The sequence below is a fragment of the Mastomys coucha genome, unplaced genomic scaffold, assembly GCF_008632895.1.
Source record: "Mastomys coucha isolate ucsf_1 unplaced genomic scaffold, UCSF_Mcou_1 pScaffold6, whole genome shotgun sequence".
NCBI lineage: Eukaryota > Metazoa > Chordata > Mammalia > Rodentia > Muridae > Mastomys > Mastomys coucha.
Genome location: NW_022196912.1, coordinates 111,699,966 through 111,717,670, shown reverse-complemented (window position 1 = coordinate 111,717,670; position 17,705 = coordinate 111,699,966). Strand labels below are relative to the sequence as shown.

Genomic DNA, 17,705 nt, shown 5'->3' with positions numbered 1-17,705 from the left:
TAATAAGGACCAATCTATATGATGATTAATATTGTTAACACTTTGGGTCAATGACTCTGTTCCCAAATAAAGGAGCTTTGATGATACTTATGAAAATAACATCAATAAAATGACTGTGTCTCCTTTGCTTTATGTGCCATACACGTCTTTCTTCTCTCAGAAGGGTTTGCTGGGAAGGCTGCAGGGAACCACTCAGAAACCAAAGACCTCATTCTAAACAACACTGTCCTTTATGAATATGACTAGAGACAATGATATGTACCATGGCAAAATGCCCAAAGGGTTTGTTCATAGACTTACTCTATTTTTTATACCATGCTTGCCATGACTCCAAGCAAGTTTCAGATGAAGTGGATTTCCCCTAACACTATGCTGAGGTATCTTTGCAGTTGTGAGCATGCTTATATCTCCTGCATTGAGGGGTGTTATCTTTTAAACTTTGTGTTGACAGGACCTGCAAGAGCACTTGCCCCTCAGTCAGAACTTGGTGAACATGTGAACTAAGGTATGGATAGATCCATTTTTAAAAAATATCTGAATATCTTACATTTTTATTCTGTAACATCTTACTGCCACAAGATGCCTAAATGCATATTCAGTACAAGGAGTACAACATCTTAAGGCTGTTGAGTTGGGTACTGCACCTCTCTAGCACAAATTCTCAAATGCACGAGGAAGGTTTTTTTTGTAGACTTTCTTCTGAAAGGCACCTCCACAGGAGGAGTCAGGCTCAAGGGTTCTGTAATATGCTTTCTCTAGCTTCAACACATGGTTTAGCCAACTAGAAAGTTAAGGCATTTATTATAAAACAAAGCTATGAGTTGCTCCCTAAGCTCTTTGTGTTGTCTGTTGCCCACCTCTCTTAGTTTCCCTTGCTCTTGTTCATACCTCCAAACGTGAATCAAGAACATGAAGTAATTATGCTTTCCTTCTGGGGTTTTTCCCTTCATGATTGACTGCCTCTGTGAGTCACTTAGACCAAAGTATGGATATCATTCCTTATAATTTTTTTCTTTGCATGTAATACATTTCTCAGCAATACAGTTTTATAACAGTAAAATGTTGCATCTAATTAACTTTTGTATTTATTCCTGAGCTTAGGACTATAAATCACTTTTATTTAGAACAAATATAAATTTTTCATACCTTATAAGGATATTATCAATAAATAATTCAACTTCTGAGTTCATTGAATGGATATATTCTTCAACCAGTTATCAGTGTTTGAAGTCAGACTCTATTCTCTCAGATAAAAGTCTTCACTGCACCCCATGCCGTCTGATCTCAGCACACTGGTCTAATTTGACCCTTTCCTAATGAGCCCCATGAAGTCAGAGCCAACCTGACGTTCTTTGCTCAGGACTTAGCACAGTGCCTGGCAACATAGCATGTGCCAAAATATATTTTAAAAAGTCAAAGAAGGGATCTGTATTAAACACATAGTTTTCATGTTATAGCTCAAGTATAAAAGCTGATCTGTGCCATAAAGGAATCCACACAGAGGAAAGATGAATATCCTAACACACCCGTGGGATTTAACAGCACTGAAGAAATGGAGTGAATTCAGGAGGAGCAGAGAACTGGACTTTTTGTATGAAGGAATCAGGACCAACCACAGAGAAGAAGGTCAGAGCCTTAGAACAGTAAGGGTATATACCAGTGAGCAAGATCATGTTCCAGGCACTTGGGACAATAGTGGAATTTACCAGATCTAAGACACATTGTAAACTATATAATAAAAACTAAAGTCTACGCTTAGGGAAAAAGTGTGTTAAGGAAAAGAACCATACACATGGTATTTTATATATTTTGAATACAACTTGGTCTGATGTGATATATCTGGAATGGAGTGATCAAGTTAGACTTATTTTCAAATTAGGCATTAAAAGATATTTTGAAAGGCAATGATCACATCTTTGTTTTATATTTATTTATTTAGTTAGTTTGTATGTGAGTGTGAGTGCTGCACCATTGCAAGCATGTGTAGGTCAAGGAGTAGAGGTCAAAGGTCAAGGTGCAGGAGGTGGATATCTGCTTGAACACACACAGGTTCCAGAAATCAAACCCATTTCAGTAGGCTTGTTGACAAGCAATCTTACCAACTGAGCCATCTTTCTGTCTAGCTTCATGTGTCTTAAAGTAGCGTATCACATATTAATTGTGCATTCCTTTGTTTTGTATCCTTCTTTTTGTTTTTTTGTTTTTTGGTTTTTTTTTGTTTTTTTGAGAAGGGTTTCTCTTTTTGGCCCTGGCTGTCCTGGAACTCACTCTGTAGACCAGACTGGCCTCGAATTCAGATATCTACCTGCCTCTGCCTCCTAAGTGCTAGGATTAAAGGCATATGCCATCACTACCCGGCTTGTTTTATATCTTTTTAAATATTAAACAATATCTTATTTACAATGGTAAAAAATTAAAAGAATAGGCACAATAAAAAGCTCCTAATTAAACTAATAAACTATCAGCAAAATAGTAGCAAATAATTTTAAGCTGGGTATTCTTTTATTTGACATTAACGTAGTATACATTTTTTAAAAAGTTTTTTAAAATGTGTATGAGTTTTTCTGCATTTATGTATGTGAATCACGTGTGCTTCTTATGCTCCAGGAGTTCAGAAAGCTTGTTGGATTCCCTGAGACTTGAGTTACAGGTAGTTTTGAGCTGTCTGATATGGATGCTAGGAGCCAACCCAGGTCCTCTGCAAGAACAGCAAGTACTTCCAACCATTGACCCACCTTTCCAGTGTTTTGTTCCCAATATTATTATTGATTATAATAGCAGTAACACTATAAATGATAGCTAATACTGTATGACCATTTTTGCAAACCCAATATTCTCAAGCACTGTATATATTTTCCTTTTTCCATCCTGTAACAATTCTATCACATATAATCTATTATTGATATTTTATAAATAAAGGAATGTAGCCATGACTTATCTAAAATATAAATCTAAAAAAACCATGCTGGGAATTTAAATCAAAGTGGCCTAATCATGCCAATAAAAGTCAGGTTAGATCTCTAAGGAATATGAGTAAATTTACAGGCTAATTTTAAATGAAACTTTAGAGATAATGGAGTGTCTTAGACCCTAACTTTTTTCCATTTGTACATGCAATTATAGACTATATTGTGCTGCTGGGCATTGTGGAACACACTTATAATCCTATCACTTGTGAGGTGGAAGCAAGGTTGTATGTATGTCAGTTTAGGTTTAACATAGATTACAGAGTGAGACTCTGCTACAAAACAGCAAAACCAAATAAATGAAATCACATTGCATGTGCCAATTAATATCCATATTGATTCTTAATTGGTTTATTAGCAAGTATGACTAATGCCCCATACATCTATCTATCATATATATATATATATATATATATTGGATATATATATATATATATATATATATATTGGATATATACATTGGAGATATATGTATGTATGTGTATATATATATATATATATATATATATATATATCCAAATTAGAAACTGGAGATGCCATCAGTTAAAACTGAAACAGAAAGTCTAGGTAAGAATGATAGAACCCTGGTTTGGACATATTGAGGTGCATGCATTAAATAAACAATTAGATGGCCCTATTAATCGAGGAGTTTGTATTCAATGCACAAAACAAATTGGCTTGCAGACTTGAGTATTATCAAGAAGATATAGTGAAGGTAAAAGAGTTCTAGAATCCCTTTGGCATAATATATAGACCCTAAAGAGAAAAAAGGGGCAGTGAGGTTTGTAAGAGTGACTTCAACACATACAAGGTAAAGAGCAGGTGTGGCTAGAAGTCCACCTACACCTGGCAAGAGCATTGTCAAGACTGAGTGGTTCATAGCTCTAAGTATAGCAAAAATGTGAGGAGATGGGTCTATCTATCTATCTATCTATCTATCCATCCATCCATCCATCCATCCATCTATCTATCTATCTATCCATCCATCCATCTATCTATCTATCTCTCTTTCTTTCTTACACACACATATATACATACAGCAAGAGTGAGAGGAGAGAGAGAGAGAGAGAGAGAGAGAGAGAGAGAGAGAGAGAGAGAGAGAGACTTGAACTATAGAGTACCCAATGAAGTACCCAATGAGGCAAGTCTCTCTTCTGCCTCAGGACCTTTGTACTTGTTTCCTTTTTCATAGATAGGTCTCACATCAGCTTTCTCTTTATCACTCCCTGGTTCTTAGATCAGCTCTGACATTTAGGATTTTACAGTCACTGAAGGGGAGGTCTCCTTGTGCTTCATAAAACCTGATACAAATGAGGTGTGAAACAGCATGAGAAATATGACTTCAAGCATCTGTCTCCCCCAACTGCAACTCTCCAGGAATGGAGGCTTTGTTTCTCTTGCTCAGTTTTGCAGTTCTATTACCTAACAAATTGTCACATGACATTCAGCACCTAACATATACAAAACTTCCTTATTCATTGATAAAATTTAGATGCACTGTAACCTCTTTAATGAATGTAGAAGGAAATAAAGAGCTGGCTGGAAAATTGTTGGCCAATTTCCAAGAATTTCTTCCAGATATATTATCAGGGAGATGAGGACAAACAAGACTTAGAAGACAGCTGAGCTCCAGGAATGGTGACAGAATTCCTGGGGCCAAATGTCACCTCTGTCTTGCAACCGATGTATGTTTGGAGTGATCACATAACTGTTCTGATCACCTAACCATGTCTACCATTTACCTATGTCACAGGGATGACAATTGTACTCAGCTGATTGGTCAATACGGGCATTCTGTGACTTAGTATAGACTAAAACACTTAGGACAGTGTCTGGCATGGTATTGACTTGTATGTGTTTAACTTTTTCTTTTTATAATCAGCTACTTCTCTGTCCTCTTTCTCCTCCTCCTCCTCTTCCTCTTCTTCCTTCTTCTCCTCCTCTTTTTCCTCCTCTTCCTCCTCCATGAGGCTTTCTTTTATCACATATACATCTCACTTAGAAACAGGCCATTAATAGTCCATGGTGAACAGTCTAAAATTAACTTTTATCACAAACATGTTCCTAATTACAGGACTCATTTAATCTTCCAGTGACCTGAGTAGGTTTCAGAAGCAAAGATTTTCATCAGTCCATTTTTGTGATATTCAGGTAGAAATCACTCAGAAACTGTCCATATGTAGCATGCAATTACTTCCTCTGGCATTTGGACATGGCTATACACTTTCCTATTCAGAATTACATGACCCTTCTAGTTATATATGCACTTTTCTTTTTAAAGAGCAACAATTAAGAGCATATTGCACCTAGTCTTCAAATACACAATAGAGAATGTGACTTCTTTTTCTGTGACTTCATTCATAGCATGAAACCTACCATTTATTTCAATAAGATGTGTTCCATGGTCTTGAAGGAAATTCTATTTGATGACATGCAAGCTCAGAAAAATAGCTTTTTAATGAAACTAAATTAATCGTTTATTTTTATAGAACTTTCACAAGCTGTAGATGGCTATATAAACATTTAAGTATAGAAGAGCTTTATAGCCTTAATGCATTTAATAATTCATTAAAATATGCATATTAAGCCAAATAATAAATTATATTTGCATTATAATGCAAAGTTATTCTAAACATAGGTAACACTATTTAAAATAAAGGAAAGAATAAATAATTTTTAACAACTCTTAAAAATGGTTGCATATCCTTGTTATATCTGTACTAAGAAAGTAGTCTGGGAGAATCAGTTGTTTGAAGCCAGCCAGGCTACATAGCAAGAAAAAAATAATAGGTATACATACAGTAATAAGGATCTAGTAGCTATACAACAGAAGACATAGTACTGTTGCAGAATTTTCTGTGTCCAATCACATTAGTGCAGTTACAGGCCTGTAATTGGACAGGAATAGAGAGGTAGAGCTAGAGTTGGAGGAGGAGAAAGGTCAGAGAGGAGGAAGAAGAGGATCTTCATCGTGGAGTCAGCCGAGGAGGACAAGTCAGACCCCAGTGGTTATAATCAGGCTAAGGTTTTTACAATGTTAAATTAATTGGGTCAAAATAATGTCTTTATTATCTGGTTCTGAAATTATTGTATTGACATCTTATAAATTGTGATCTTAATTATTATATAAACCTGATTGGCTATTAAAGCATAAAGAGTCATGCATTACCTACCAGGTACTAGGTGCTAGCTAGATGAATGATTGTGTTAAGAAGTATGAATAAATATGATTCAGATTGGTAAGTCTCCTACTTGTTTCATTTTTGAAAGGACTTGTTCTGCTCTTGGATGGTGCAGGCTGCCACTTTCCTTTGAGACCAGAGAGGCTAGAGGGATCCCATCAGGGAGTGGACAATCCCTTTACCCCTCTTGCCAAACATCCCTCCCACCCTCTGGACAGTCTTCCTCTTTTCATCCCTGATAGTTCTGGCTTCCTCAAACTGCTTCTGATCTCTTGATTCATCCTAGGTTGAAGCAGAACAAGTCCTTTTTCAGGCATCCAATTTTGGGGAGCTTGCATTTTTTTAATGACACCTATTTCTGTGTCCCTCCCCATCCTATACTGCCACTTCTAACCACAGTGACTCTGTGCTTGTCTGTTTGGTTCTGTGTGTAAATGAAATGTGGAAATGTTCTTCCCTGTATGAGCTAGTTACCCTCCCTTTTCCCTTGATCTTGGCCACTCATGGAAGAAGAACTAATAATGAACATCCATTCAAAATAAATAAATAAATTTTAAAAAAGCTAATTAACAACAAAAATATATATTATTAAAAATTCCTTAATAATGAGACACATCATTTACTGATATAGAAGAAGGAAGACCTTATTAAGTGAGAACAGATCAGATGAGAAGATAATTCTTTATTATAATAAGAACACAAACATAACATACATGTCATTATTTATGTATTATATATGTGTATGTTAATATATAGATTTCCATAGAAAACTATAAAATAATCCTAATGAAAATGTTTACAGTGGCTACATTTCAAAAATGAAACAAGTACGAGGCTTACCAATCTGTATTTTCTATTAGATAGAGTTAACATGGTACTTATTTATATAGAAATAATTTTAAGGAAATGAAATTCTTTAATGTTCAGAAGCGGACATTCATCATCTCCTGCTATGCACTAAGTCAATGGTTTTCAACCTGTGGGTCATGACCCCTTTGGGGAGTCGAAGGACTTTTTCACAGAGGTTGCCGAAGACCATCAGAAAATGCATATGTTTATATTGTGAATCATAACAGTAGCAAAATTAGTTATGAAATAGCAATGAAAATGATCTTATAGTTGGGGGTCACCCCAGCATTCGGGACTGTATTAAAGGGTCATAGTATTAGGAGGGTAGAGAACCATTGAGTAACTAAATGACTATGTTGGATGATATGATTATATATTCCAAAACCTTGACATGTTCTTCAAGTTAACAAAACTTCTTCAGGATACTTACTTTGACAAGGTATTAAAAAAAATTCTCAGTTTTGTACTTTGATGAACTAAGTCAAGAGCAGTCTGAGCAACTCAACAAGAACTTGTATCAAAAATTAAAATGTAACAGACAGATTGGAGAGATGGCTCCATGGTACAGTGCTTGCCTAGCATGCAGGAGATCTTGTATAGTCTCTGACTCTCCAAAGGAGACAAGGTTCCTATATGGTCACATCAGTTAAGAAGTATGAAGCTGCAAGTGATGGCTCATTCCTGTATACTGCACACTTGGGAAGTGAAGGCAGAGAATTGTTGGCATACGTTTGAGATGAGTTCCAGGCCAGTGCATGTTACTAGAACTGTATCAAAAAGTAACTAGCCTTCTCAACAAGGAAACACTAAAACAAGAAGCAAAGTGTTACAAAAACACATTTTTATGAAAAACTTATACTTTTAACTTAATTCTTACATTTTCAACTGAGTTAGGAAGCATTACACTTTTAACAGTTTGTTCCAGTCAGATACTAACAGAGTAAATATTATGCAGACTTACTTATGTTAAGGTCTATCTGGTTTAAAATATGAATATAGGGTTGAAGATGAAATGTTATCATTTGTGCTTGGACAATATTATTTTTTAAGTTATCTTGGATGCATTTTAAAAGTATTTCAAATCTTTAAAACAGGCTACATTTTATCACCAAAACAATATTTTATTGTACATTAAACCATTATTTAAAAAAATACTTGAAAATAAAAGTAATCAGTCAGAGACAATTACTATTTAATAGTTTAACATGTTGTTATTATATACTTTTATTACTATATATTTGCTAAGGATACATTTAAGTAATAATCTTTACCAATGTTGCAGAAATATATTATCTTAGTTACTGTTTTGATTCTGTGAGGAGAAATCATGACTATTATGAATACTTATGAATGATAGAATGTAATTGAGGCTTGTTTACAATTTTAGAGGTTTAGCTTGTGGTCGTCATAGCAGGTAGCAGACAGACATGTCACTGGAACAGTGGCTTTACATACTCTCTGATCAGTAGGCAGCAGGCAGAGGGTGGGGCAAAGCTGTCCCTGGTGGGCTTTTGATACCTCAAAGCCTACCCCAGTAATACACATCCCCCAATAAGACCATACCTCCAAATCCTTTCCAAACAGTTCCACTAACTGGCAACCAGGCATTCCAACATATAAGTGTATGAGGGCCATTCTCATTTAAACTAGCACAATATGCTAAAATATTTTGTTTTGTTTTGTTTTGTTTTGTTTTGTAAGTATTCCTCTCCACTTTTTTAAAACTTTTATTACAAACAAATATTTTCATATATAATACACAAGAAAATTATATTTCATTATGTGATCACCTCAGCTTATCTCTAATCATGCTGTAGTGGGAGTGAATTCAGGGACTTTTAGGTACTAAGAATTATAATGTTGCTACCCCAAAATAGCTATAGCTGAGTCTAAAACTTCATTATTATAAATTGAAAGTCCCCTAAGTAGGGTTGATATTTCAAAGAATGTGTGAAAAATGACTTTTGTTTAATACTGACATAAAGAATCTAAAGGTTTATAGAAAGTTACAAATTCACACATTGGTTTTGGTCTTTACCCAAGATGCTATTTGTACTACAGAAGAAGAAGAAGCATTGGGTTTTCTCAGTGCTTAACTGGAGATCAATTTAGCTATCCAATAGAGTTTTTCTTCCATTCAATGCTACTTCATTAATACTTGTATGTGAGATACATGTAAAATATGGAGATTCACAGATGAATTCAATAGCAATCCCTCTTCTCTAAAAGCCTATACTTTTCTGTGGTTATGGATAATTAAAACATTAATGCCATACAATGACAATGACATGGGATAATAGGGGTATAGTAGGGGAATGCTAGGGCGGTGAGACAGGAGTAGGTGGGTAGGTGGGGTTGCACCCTCATAGAAGCAGGGGGGTAAGGGGTGGGGTAGGGGGTTTTTCAGAGGGAAAACCGGGAAGAGGGATAACATTTGAAATGTAAATAAATAAAATAACCAATAAAAAAGGCTTTTACTCCATTAGAATCTGAATGATCATTGTTTAGGCAAGAAAAAATTTCATCTCAGCCTCTTGTTTGGCAAAAGAATCATAGAATAAACCACCAGATCAATTGACTGATATTCCACACATTGAAATATTAATGTAATGATGCACTTTAATACACGCTCTTGCAATGTGAGTCTCATATAAAACTAAGACAGAGACTGGGAAGATGACTCAGTGGGGAAAGTGCTCACCCTGCAAACATGAGAACCTGAGTTTAATCTCCAGATCAAAGAGAAACAAAGTGGGCACAGTGGAATTCCTCATAATTCCAGCACTGGAGAAGGCAAAGAGGTAAATTCCTGGTAAGTGGTCAACCAACTTAGTCAGCCTGGAGAGTTCTATGCTAATGAGAGATGCAAAATAAACAAACAACAAAAGTATTTGGAGTCTGGGATCACCACACTCAACATGCTTGCATTACTTGTATGCCACTGTCTTGAAAATCATTATGGAGTCAACAAGCAGTTATTGTGTAGTTACCACTAGCAAAGAATTGAGTTTACAGAGATAAATGGAATTTGGCTCTCAAGAATCACCTTATGGTCCAGTGAATGAGGTGAAGGGAAAAAACTCACATGATCTCAATATACTTAATGATGTGATATATAAACCGATCAACACACGCTAATGTACTTTTATTGATTTAGTTATTATCCATGCAACAAATATTTATTGAGTTCTTTGTAGGTACTAAGATCAATCTTTAATGCAATGCTGAATAAAAAGAAATCTATAGACCCTACTATCATGGAGAAAGTAATGATAGTATCAATTTAACAGCTTCATTATTTATTTTTTATTAGATATTTTCTTTATTTACATGTCAAATGATATCTCCTTTCCCTTTTCCCCTCAGAAAAAAAAGAAAAAAAAAAGAAATAAAAAAAAACCCCTGTCCTTCCTCTCTCCCCCTGCTCACCAACCCACCCTCTCCTGCTTCCTGGGCCTGGCAGAGACTGAAGGTAGGACAATCCAGACACTGTTCCACCTGGGAATCCTTCCCATATTCAATTACCAAACCCAGACACTATTGTGGATGCCAGCAAGTGCTGGCTGACAGGAGCCTGATATAGCTGTCTCCTGAGAGGCTCTGCCAGAGCCTGACAAATACAGGGGTGGAGGCTCATAGCCAACCACTGGACTGGGTCCACAATGGAGGAGCTAGAGAAAGGACCCAAGAAGCTGAAGGGGTTTGCAGCCTCATAGGAGGAACGGCAATATGAATTAACTAGTACCCTCAGAGCTCCCAAAGACTAAACCACCAACCAAAGAGTACACATGGTGGGGCTAACTGTTCCAGCAGCATATGTAGCAGAGGATGATGGCCTAGTCAGTCATCTATGGGAGGAGAGGCCCTTGGCCCTGTGAAGGTTCATTACTTATTTTTAATAAAACCATTTTAAAAGTATTCTTGTAAACTCAGAGAATATATCTTAATATACATATGTTTGGGGACTTGATGTCTGCTTTGCTGAGTGGCCACTTCAAAGAGTAACATGAAAAATACCCCTTAATAAATGAAACTGTAAATGATATTCTAAGTGAAATGGCAGAAATAGAAAAGCTGAGTAATTTTATCATTGCTTAGTTGGGTGGTATAAAGCACATCTTTAAGTTTTTTTTACAGGTGTAACAGTACAAAGGAAAGCTAATGTCTTAAATCACATGAGTAGTGTCTGTGTTTTCTTTTCCTTTCTTGTGTATGGATGACTTGCCTGAATGTATTTTTGTGTACCATGTGCATGGAATGCCCATGCAGGTCAGAAAAGGAGACCAGATCCCTTGAAACTGGAATTACAGAGAGATATGGGCTGCCATGTAGGCTCTGGGTTCTCTGAAAGAGCATTCGGGGCTTCTGATTCCTAAATTCTCTTTCAGACTCATGTGTATGTATTCTTTAAAAAAAAAGGAGATAATTTAGCTATGTTATTTCTTAACTGCATACATTTGAGGCTCTTGTCATTACTAGAAAATATCTGATGCTTGGCATCATTTTAAGGGAAAGACTTGTTTGGTCCATAATGTTAGAGGCTGAAAGGATCACATCGGGCAGTTGTATTGGTTCTGACACTACAGTGGAGCTGTACACAGCCTCACAGTGGGAATATGTTCAGGAGAACCTAGGGGAAGGCACAACGCCAAAAAGCAATGCAGAGTTTGGGATTACTGTTACAACAGCTCACTCTCACAAGAACTTCGGGTCCCAGAACAGCTACAATTCCCTTAGAGAGCTAAGTTCCAAATGACCTAATGAACTCCTTCTAGGCCCACCCTTTAAAGGTCTAGGGAGGTAGCCTCATTTCCTCACACTGGCTACCAAGTTTACAAGAGTGTTGAAAGAACAAGTCATATCCTACTTACAAAACAGACAAGTAGACAGATGAGAGAGAGACAGAGACGACAGAGACAGAGAATGAGAGAGAGATTGAGAGAGAGAGACACAGAGAGAGACAGAGAGATAGATCTTAAAAGAATGTAAAATTATATTATTTAAGAGGCAATTATTCCACATATCTCTTTAGCGTGCATTTAAAATGAGCATGCCTTCACAGGAGTGGCCAATCCTTACCGAGTGGTGGGCCCCTGGTCAGTTGCTGGCTGGATGATTTCACCTGTTCATATTTTGGATATCTTGGAATATTAGGTTTCCAGCTTGGACTTACTGTAAGGGATTATGTCTTTTAAAACAGCTAAATTTAAGCTATTTCCAACAGAAGTTACTGTTGTTTATCCCGTGTTTAAAGATGTCTATAGTGTAAAGAGCTAATGGGATGCTCATCCATGGATAGGACAAAGAGGCCTCTGAGTGGAAAATCTCTGGCTAGTAGCTCCAGTGTCATATATATTTTTATGAACTACACACACACAAAACTTTATTAAGAACAACAAGGGAGCTGGGAGTATAGCTCACTGGTAGAATAATTAATTATTCAGCATGTGCGAAGCTATGGGTCCTATCCACAGAGCCACAAGGATGAAACACAGAAATGCAGACTCCAAAGGTACAGGGACCAAAGGTTCAGTCTTGTGAGGCTTTGCATTGGCACGGAGATAGCACCTGTGGAAGGGTATGGACACTGCTGGAAGAGGGGCCCAGTTGCTGTCTTGTCAGTCCTGTCTTGGCCTCATTCCTCTTGGGTAGTCAAGTTGACTTTATGCCCCGGGGTACATCTGAGTATGAGACAGCATCCATGGATTCTAATTCTACATCTCTACTTTCTCGCTCACCACTTTCTTGCTCTTGGGGTAAGGAGCTAGTTCCTCTCTGTGGTGGTGGCACTGGTCTTTAATCTCTTCCCGAGAGTCTGCCTTCTTTAAAACCAAATCCTGCTCTCATTCCTTCTCTCTCCCTTTCCTTCTCCCCCCGCCTCTCACCCTCTCCCTCTTCCTCTCCCTCTCCCCATCTCCACTTTGTCAAAGTTCTGTTCTTATTCTCGGTCACTTATTATAGTTTCGTTCTGCCTTGTCATGGCTCCCTGTGACAAGATCTGACTTCTCATGATCTCTGCTCAGTTTGTCATGATTCTGGTCTGACTTGTCCTCAGCATCTGCACTATCGTTCCTGAGTTTCTTGGCAGATTTGGTAACAACAAAGTTATGATCATGTGATGAGAGCCAGAACTTGAGGGCTGTCTCCACATTGCAGTAGTGAGGGAGTCCACAAGGAAGGTCAAACATCTTGTACCAGTTCAGTTGCAGGCCCTCTATCTGGGTGGCTCATAGTTAACAGGATCATCATTGTAATCTTGAGCAATAATGTCTTCCTCTGGCTCTGGCTCCAGATGTTTGAGGATGCCCCTCTTTGCCAAGCCGGTCTGCAGTGCAACAGAGAGAGGAATGGTAGGTTGCTGATCTCCAGCGCAGATCCTGTCACTGGAGACGAGATGGACCAAAGACCCAGTTTCTTTCAGCATCATCTTTTTAATAGAACCCAATTAGTTGATTTCTGATGGATGTTATAAGCATCAGTTTGATGATATTCTACTACATAAACAAATTAAAAAGTATACAATAATGAGGAAATTTTCACATTGCCTAAAATCCTTCCTTGCATCTTATTAAATTTTAATTAACTAAAAATTCTTTATAGCATATATGCTCCTTATGTGTTGTGCCAATATTTATGAAGTTGTTGTAGAAATTAAGTAGATTTAAATGTTTGTTTGTAGAAATTAATTAGAATTAATAGATTTATTCTTTCTGTTCAAGTTACAAGGATTAATTGAAGTTAGGAATGAAGCCAGAAAAATCTGACAAATTATTAGATCAAAAGAGGACTATACCTCTGATAATTAACTGGTCAATAGCATTAATGAAATTGTCTATATAAATATCTGAAATACTGCAAAGCATTTCCCTTGGATTTTCAGTTTGTTATTTCTATGCATTACATTTTAGCAATGGTACTGCCGAATAATACTCTAAACATAATTTAGTTTATGTTTCATTTGTGGGAGAGTTAATGATGTTGGGAAGTAAGTAGTTTTAAGAAATTATAAAAGATAGATTTCCTTCTTTAATGGAGTCATTAAAGATCAGTTTGATTTCAATGCTTATCTTAGAAAAATTAGTTTCTGGGATCAAGGAATTTGAGCATTGTTTATAAACCATTATATCCCATCCATAATAATTATAACCTCATAAGAGGAAGTGGAAGAGGCGGAGGGGAAGGAGAAAATATATGACTTGTGCTGATGAGCTGACTGGAAACTTTTAAAATATTTTAGGAGTGTGATTAGTGCTATAACTCTTCTAATCTGCCCCAGTCATCCATATCTTTAGCTACAAACTTAGGCAAAAAGTACCAAACCAGAACATTAAGACCAACCTGTTGGAGAAAGACAAGTCATAGTTCTTGAAAGCGACAGGGGCAGAACCTGAGCCAAGGTGGCCAAAGTTTTGAGAAGTGGTACATTTCTACCTAAGAAACCCAACACTAATTAGAATTGTAGTGAAGTGCTGAGGAGAACCCAGGACAAATGGGGTAGGGGATAATGGACAAGTGTGCTTCACGCATGAGCTTCTAGCAACAAAGCCATCCTCAAAGTCTAGCTCATAAAGGATGGGAATCTTATTGGATGAAATGATGATTCTCATACTTGATACATATATAAATGAGAAATATAAACATTTTAAACATGTTTTGATTGTTTTAGTGTGATGTGTGTGTATGTGCATGTTTGTATGCATAAGTGTGAATGGATATATATGTGTGTGTTAATAATTTCAATGGGCAGAGAAAAATGAAGCTTAGTTGGATTCTGCTATAGTAATAAACACTTTCCAATGCCTACTGTCATTCCACGATAAAGATTTCATTCTTACATACATGTCAAGGGTCTGTGAGTTGAGTATCACCTCCTTATACATGTCCCATCCATTCTGAGATTCAAGTCGAAGATTATCTATCAGGACATTACATTCTTATGGTCAATGGCAAAGGCCTATTGCTATGACATAGTATCATACATTTAGTAACTCAGAACAAGATCTGAGGGTCAGATATGAAGGCTTGCCTTGCATTCTGAGCTGTAGGAGACTACAAACAAGTTGTTTTCTGTTGACTCTAACTGAGGAAGAATATTTTGAGGAAGAATCTACTTAGTAGTCTCAAGCTTACAGCAGAGAATGGTTCTTTTAGAATAGGATTCATGCCTCCTTTTCTCTGTTCTCTTTTTGTGGAGGGAAAATTCCTAGGGCCTCTCTGAATTCTGAGTACATTGACTCCCTAAGCCAAGCAATGGGACACTGAATCTTCCTGATATTTGGCATCACTCCAATGTTCCTTCTGCTGTGACATGACCCTTACTTTCTCTTCAAACACTTCTTTCTAGTCGAGTCTTTATACTTTTTCTTCTGCTTTTCAGAACTGTTGTGAACACATTGAACCTGAGGATGGTTGGACAAGGAGTTATCTGTGAGATATCCAAGGAAATAGCATTTGGCTCTCATGTCAATTATAATTGCTCCCTTTGTAGTTAAACATCATGTATATTCTGATAGGTTCTTTCTGATGAAGCAATGAGTATGGGGTAGAGAATGCATATCTATCATTTGAATTTTCAGAAGATACCAGCTTCCTTATAATGTCTTTTACATTGTTCTTTTGACCCTCCTTGTGGACTTTTCATGAGAAACACAGAAAAGAATAATATAAAAGAATGATCTGGTCTATCATGCTATGAGGGATAGAAGTGACAGGCACAAAGAAGGATCCAGCTCAAGGGGTAGCAGTCCCAAGGCCTGATACTATTACTGAGGCTATGGAACACTCATAAAAAAGGACCTAGCATGACTGTACTCCAGAAGACCCAACAAGCAAATGAAAAAGTCAGAGACAGATAGTTGTACCCAACCAATGGACAAAAGCAGCTGACCTCTGTTGTTGAGCTAAGGAAAGACTGGAAGAAGCTGAGGAAGAGGGCAACCCTGTAGGAGGACCAGCAATCTCAATTAATCTGGACCCCAGAGATCTCTCAAACACTAGACCTCAAGAAACTAGAGACCTCAGGAACTTTAGAGGTCAGGTGGCATGGGGGGGTGGGGACATCCACATGGAGACGGGGGTGTATGGAAGAGGAATGGGATATGGAGCAGTAGGAGGTTGGATTGGGGTGGGTGGAATTTAATATGGAGTGTAAAATTAATTAATTAATTAATTAAAAAAGAAATTGTCACTTTAACACAATGAATACACAACCTACCTAAGGAACACGCATTAAGCTACCATAAAAATAACAAACCCAGAATCTTAAACTTCCTACCTACATCTCTGCTTAACTTGATCCTATGTCTTTGCAGTAAATGCTTGGTTTCTGTCGCTGCAATAAATCTTCTCTGGACTGTGCTTTTCCTATCTCTCATTGCAATAAATCTGATTCTTTGTTGTCTGGTCTTGAATTCCATCCTCAACAGACCAAGTATTTCCAAGACTCCCACTTCTGATGGCAGATTCACTAGATAATATGAGACAATCTTTCTATTTTTAAAGTTAGTGATTAATGACCTTAATTATAGCCACAAAGTCCCTTCACTCTAGTACTTAGAACAATGTTTGACTAAATAACTGGGAAACAAGAGTCTTTGGTGGACATCCTTAAATTTTTGTCTTTAGAATTCTAAGAGTATGATAAATCTCCTAATGTATACATGTATTAAAGGCACTGTTGAAAAAGCAAAATCAGTGGAAATTAAAAAAAAATATGCCTTGAGTTGTTAAGAGGTACATTAGAAGAAAGTGGTGCCTGGAACTTAGAGAAATTATGAATCTACCTTTTAAAACTGCTTCATTATGAATCCATCTTTTAAAACTGCTTTATAAAAAGAACAAAAGAATTTAAAATTTATTTCTAGGGCACAGAATCCTCACTCCAGATTCTCAGATTCGTAGTAATGGCATTTGAACCTGCACACTGAAGGCGATCAATTCCAGGATAGTATATTGGAGTCAGAGGGGATCAAAGTAGGTAGGCTTTCAACCTTAGTAGTAGCCAGGGAGAAGGTGAAAAGAGATGAGTGGAGAGGCACACTTTCTGAGTAGGATCCAGAGAGCTGGAAAGCCTAGCAGATAGCATCTTCAGATGCTGAGGGCCAGGGTATTGAAGTACATGGGTACTTATCTATTTGAAGGACAATTGTCCTTCCCATGGCTATACTTCGCCCCTAATAGTGTCATATTTCTTTACATTATTTGGTTTAGGCTAATTTGTTTTTATAGAGTATCATTTGGTTTTCTAAAACACTATTTCCTCTGCAGTAAGAAGGGTCATATCTCAAATGGCTCCTCACCTAGTCCAGACACAGGATACATTGCCTGGATATATCAAAGTGTATGTTGCTGTGACGGTTAATATTGATTGTGAATTTAATGGGGTTAGAATCAACCAAGAGACAAACTTCTAGGAAGGTCTTGAAGTACCCATTCTGTGAAGAATTAGCTAAAGGAAATAAGCCTATTTTCAGAGTCACCAGTATGATCCTGTGATAGCCCAGATATAAATTAGTCCAAACAAACAAACAAACAAACAAAACTACAAATTAACAAAAAATACTTAAAAATGTGTAAGGTCATGTTCATCGTTAATTCTCATAGCGTTATTAGAAAGCAAGAATTTTCTTTTGAAGTTCAGCTCCACATAGTTTACTCTATTTCTATGCTTTGAAATGATTTACTTTTTATTTTATCCATATATACTTAT

The 17,705-nt window shown here is 36.9% G+C and overlaps 1 long non-coding RNA gene and 1 pseudogene across 1 annotated transcript; one reads left to right on the top strand and one right to left on the bottom strand.

Annotated features, from left to right (window-relative positions):
• The first annotated feature begins 473 nt into the window (after window positions 1-473).
• Window positions 474-1,905, top strand: LOC116080804. Its single transcript, XR_004114613.1, has 2 exons — window positions 474-505; window positions 1,458-1,905. It is a non-coding gene; the product is annotated as an uncharacterized LOC116080804 (long non-coding RNA).
• A 10,556-nt stretch (window positions 1,906-12,461) lies between these two features.
• LOC116081094 lies at window positions 12,462-13,424 on the bottom strand (annotated as a pseudogene).
• Window positions 13,425-17,705: the final 4,281 nt, after the last annotated feature.